Genomic DNA, 6,000 nt, shown 5'->3' on the forward strand with positions numbered 1-6,000 from the left:
TTTAAAAGTGGTAGGGAAATCTCACAGTGCCTTTGCTAGTCATTTACACATTCCCTTCCTGGCTTATCACTAAGTCAGCCTGTGTTCCCAGTGTGGATCCCTAGTCTCAGTTCCAGAAGGATCAGAGTAACTTATGCATATACAAGGGTCCATGTATGTGCCAAGCCTGAAAGACTGGACCAGGACACTCATTGTAGGTCACCAATCCAGACCTTGCCCAGCACATAGAAGCAGACTACAGGGCAACCAGCACATTATAAGAAATCAATCAAATCACACCAGCCTGGGGCAAAGGATTACCAGCTTTAAGACGTACAATATAGCACCCTAGGGAGGAGAAAAGACTATCTCCTAGGGAAAACAGGACTTTCAGATTTGTATTAGTCACCCAAAAGGAGTGCTGATACAAAGTAACAGAAATCTATTGGCTTTTATAAAGGATATTCATTTGGGGTAGAAGCTTACAGTCACAAAGGCCCTAAAGAGTCTGTATATGGTTATGAATTCCAAAAATATATATTGGATTATGTTTGTAAACTGGTCTGTACCTGGGTGTGATTAAGTTATGATTAGAGCTTTGATTGGACCATGTCATTAGGGCGTTGAGTCCCCACCCACTAAGGGGTGGGGACTCAACTCACAGATAAAAGGATTGGCAAAGGACAGAGTTGAGGGTTTTTGATGTTGGAGTTTTGATGTTGGAGTTTGATGCTGAAGCCTTAAGCTGGAGCCCCAGGAAGTAAGCTCACAGAGGAAAGAGAAGCAAGCCCCAGGAAGAGAGGAACCCTGAGTCGAGGAAGAAGCAAGCCCTGGGAAAAGAGGAACCCTGAACCCAGAGAGAAGCAGGACCTTGGAAGGGAGGAACCCAGGAAGCCTGAACCCTCACAGACGTTGACAGCCATCTCGTTTCAACATGTGAAAACAGACTTTGGTGAGGGAAGTAACTTATGCTTTATGGCCTGGTATCTGTAAGCTCCTACCCCAAATAAATACCCTTTATAAAAACCAACCGATTTCTGGTATTTTGAATCAGCACCCCTTTGGCTGACTAATACAGAGTCCAACTCAAGATTACTGTGAGAGGTACTTCCTCAACCAAAGTCTGTTGCCACATGTTGAAGCAAGATGGAGGGCTATGTCTGCAAGGGTTCATCCTTCCTCTTCCCTCTTAAGGCTCTGTTGGTCCAGCTTCTTCTGGTCTCAACTGTAGAATGGCATAGGCCTTATCTTTCTACCTGGGGTTCATTTCTTTCTGGGCTAAGCTGCTCTGTTTTCTTTACAAGGTCAGCTGTAAGCTATCAGGTGAATGGTTCATCTCTTTTCTGGGGGCCACAGAATCAAAACTGACAGGTTCTCACCTCTTCTGTAGACTGTCAAGCTCCCTTCCTCTGTTATCTTCTCCTGTGTATCTACTTCTGTTTCTTGATTGAACATCCATTTATATAGTCCACCAAGGGGACAGAGACTCAACCTTTCATGCCCTAATGATGTGGTTGAATCAAAGCCCTAATTTTGATTCAGTCAAGTAAACATAAAGCCTTTGAATTTAACACAATCTAAGGGTATTACACGCAAAGAAACAAACCAGTTTACAAGCATAATCATTATCTCTTTATGGAATTCATAAATAATCTCAAACTACCACAAGATTCATGTAAATGAGGCAATTCCTAAGGCCACATGCACATGCCCAGGATAAGCTCCATGCTCAGAAAAGGCCGAGAAGACCCTATTCTTAGGCCTGGGGCTGTTCTTCAGAGCTGTTGATAAGACAGGTAAACTCTGAAGGAGAATACTTGTACAGGCCAATCTGCAAATGCTAGAAAAGATATTCTTTCCCTCCCTCCTTCCTTCCTTCCATCCTTCCTTCCTTCCTTCCTTCTTTCCTTTTCTTTTTATCTTTGCTCTTGGCAATTGAGGAAATCTCTGCCCTAATGCTAGCTGGATACAAGTTAAAGGATCTGACACTTAAGTGAATACATTCCAGAGATAACAGTAAAATAGTAAAATACCCAGGGTGCAATAAAAGATTACAAGACATTTAAAGAAATGGGAATTGGTAACATATGCAAAGAAGCAAGATGAAGCATTAGAAATGACCAATGAGGAAGACCAAACTTTGGAGATACCAGAGAAAGAAATTTTTAAAATGTCTTAAATATGCTCAAAGAGCTAAAGTAATACATAGGCAAAAACTAAATGAAACCAAGAAAATAATAGATGAACAAAAAGAATTTCAATAAAGAGGTAAAAATCTGAAAAGAAATCAAACAGAAATACTGGATTTGAAGACCACAGCAACTGAAATAGAAAATTCACTAGAGGGTTTTAATAGTATATTGGAGCTATTGAAGACTACTATAAACCAACTAGATCAAGTAGACATATATAACATACTTTACCCAACAACAACAGAATACACTTTCATCTCTAGTACACATGGATCTTTCTATAGGCTAGACCATATATTAGGTCACAAAACAAGTCTCAATAAACTTAAATATATATATTGAACTCAACATATATTCTCCAACCACAGTGGAATGAAACTATCAATCAGTAACAGAGGACGATCTCCACTGGAAAGTTCACAAATACTTGGAAATTAAACAGTACCTTCTTAAACAATCAATGGGACAAAGGAAAAATCATACAGGAAATTAGGAAATATCTTGAGATGAATGCAAATGAAACCACAGCATACAAAGACTTAAGGAAAACAGCAAAGGCAGCACTCAGAGGGAGAATTAAAAGAGAAGAACTCAAATAAGTAAACTTACCTTTCACTTGGAGGAACTAGAAAAAGAAGAGCAAACTAAACCCAAAGTGAGCCAAAGGAAAGAAATAGTGAAGTTTAGTGTGAAGATAAATGAAATAGAGTATAAAAAACATAATTGAGAGAATCAGCAAAAGTTGGTTCATTGAAAAGATCAATTAAATTAGCAAAGCTTTAGCTGAGTTGACAAAGTAGAAAAGAGAGAGATGCAAACTAAAATCAGAAATGAAAGGGGGCATATTACTACCACCCTTACAGAAGGTTGACATTTGACAAAACCCAGCACTTTTTCTTGATAAAAACATGCAGCAAACTAAGATTAGAACTTCATCAACATGATAAGGGGCATATGTGAAAACCCACAGATAACATTATACCCAATAGCAAAAGACTTAAACTGTTCCCCCTAAAAGCAGAAACAAGGCAAGGATGCACACTTAACACCACCGATATTCAACATTATACTGAAAGTTCTAGTCAAAGCATTTAAGCAAGAAAAAGAAATAAAGATATGCAAGTTGTAAAAGAAGAAACAACTATCTCTATTTACAGATGGTGGGCTCCTATATATATATATATATATATATATATATATATACAGAAAATTCCAAATATAGACATCTACAAGAAAGCTATAAGAGCTAATAAAATGAATTCAACAATGTACAAAAATCAGTGATGTTTCTATACACCAGCAATGAACAAAAAGGAAATCAAGAAAATGATTCCATTTGCAATATCAAATAAAAGAATCAAATATCTAGGTTTAAATATAACCAAGGTTATAAAGGTCTTGTACATGGAGAACTACAAATTGTTGCTGAAAAAATTAAAGAAGGCTGAAATAAATGGAAAGATATTCCATGCTCATAAATTGGAAGACTTAATATTGTTAAGATGTCAGTACTACCAAAGGCAGTTTACAAATTCAATACATCCTCAATCAAATTCCAATAACCTACTTTGCAGATATAGAAAAGCTAATCATCAAACTCATATGGAAGAGAAAGGAGACCCCAATAGCCAAAATCATTTTTTAAAAGAACAAAGCTGGAGGATTCGCATGTCCTGATTTTAAAACATATTACAAAACTACAATAATCAAAATAACATGGTACTGGCACAAGGACTGGCATATAGAAAAATAGAATAAAATTGAGAGTTTAGAAATAAAGCCTCTCTTCTATGTTGACTTGGTTTTTCTCAAGGATGCCAAGACCATTCAATGGGGAAGAATAATCTCTTCAACAAATGGTGCTGGGAATAATGGATATACACATGCAAAAGAATGAAAGTGGTTCCCTATCTCACACCATGTACAAAAATTAACTCAAAATGGATCAATGGCCTATATATAAGAATTAATTCTATAAAACTCTTAAGAAGATATAGAGAAATAGTCTCAGGGTCTTGTATTAGGCATGGATCCTCAGACTTTATACAAAAAGCATGAGCACCAAAAGAAAAAGTAGATAAATAGGACTGTACAAAAATCAATGGAAAAACATGATCTTAAATGTAATTCATTCCTGCAGATATAAACCCATTGTAAGCAAGATCTTTTGATGAGGCTACTTCCTTTTTAAGGTATGGCCCACCTCATTCAAGATGGGACTTAATCCTAATATAGGAATTCTTTATAAACAGAATGAATACAGGGAGAGAAAAGTCCATGGAAGCAAGAAGGTGAAAGCAACAAAGCCTGGAAGAGAAGGAAGAAGCAGCAGATGCCGTCATGTCCTTGCCATGTGGCAGAGGAGCCCAGGATCATCAGCCAGTCTTCGGGAACGAAGCATCACCTTGATGATGCCTTGATTTGGACATTTTTCTGGCCTCAAACTGTAAGTGAATAAATTCCCATTGTTTAAGCCAACCAATTTCATGGTATCAGCTTTAAGCAGCCTAGGAAACAAAAACATGGACTCATCAAATAACAATGTTTTGTGTACCAAAGGACAGTATCAATAAAATTGTGTAGACAATCCACAGAATGGGAGAAAATATTGGGAAGCCATTTATCTGATAAAGGTTTAATATCCAGAATATATAAAGAACATCTAAAGTTCAACAATAGTGAGACAAACAGCCCAATTTAAAAATAGGCAAAAGGCTTGAATAGACATTTCTCCAGTGAGGATATACAAATGGCCAATAAGCATATGATGCTTAACATCATTAACCATTAGGAAAATGCAATTGAAACCATGGTGAAGCACCACCTCATACCAACTAGAATGGCCATTATCAAAGATTTGAATCATTGGTTGGAATGTATAATGGCATAGCCATTGTGGAAAACAGTTTGGCTTTTCCTCAGAAAGTTAAACATAGAACTACCATATGACCCAGCAATCCCAGTTTTATGTATATACCAAAAAATATTGAAAGCAGGGAATCAAACTGATATTTCTACACCAATGTTCATAGCGGCATTATTCACCATAGTCAAAAGGTGGAAGCAATTCACTGCCCATCAACAGATGAATGGACAAACCAAATGTGGTAAATGCATACCATGGAATATGACTCAGCTGTAAAAAGGAATGAAGCTCTGATACATGTGACAACATGAATGAACCTTGAGGACATCTTGTTGAGTGAAATAAGTCAGACAAACACAAAAAAACAGATATTTTATGATTCCACTTATATGAAATACCTAGAATAAGGCAAATTCATAGAGACAGAAAGTAGAATACTGGTTACCAGGAATAGGGGAATAGGAGAGGAGGGGGTGCATAGAGGATTAATGTTTAATGGGTACAGGGTGTCTATCTGAGGTCATGGAAAAATTTAGGTAACGGATGGTATTGATGGTAGCACAACATTGCGAATGTGATTAATGCCATTGAATTGTATGCTTGGGAGTGGTTGCAAAGAGAGATTTTACATTGTCTACATGTTACCATAATTTTTTTAAAAAAAGAGTCTAAACAGCCCAACTCTGATGAATATGAAACCCACTGAGTATACACTTTGAATGAATTATACAAAGCATGTATAATGTAATGAATCCTGTGGTGGAAGATGGACTGTGGTTAACTGAACAAACATTCTCTCATGAATATATATAGCAGTGTATGTAATAATATAGGGTGTCAATAATGGGGTAGGTAGGGGTAAAAATACACCAAATGTAAGATATGAACTATAGTTAGTAGTAATGTTTTGGTGATTCTCTTCATACTGTAACATTTGTTTCACAACAATGCAAGATGTTAGTG

This window comes from Dasypus novemcinctus, chromosome 9 (genome assembly GCF_030445035.2).
Source record: "Dasypus novemcinctus isolate mDasNov1 chromosome 9, mDasNov1.1.hap2, whole genome shotgun sequence".
Taxonomy (NCBI): domain Eukaryota; kingdom Metazoa; phylum Chordata; class Mammalia; order Cingulata; family Dasypodidae; genus Dasypus; species Dasypus novemcinctus.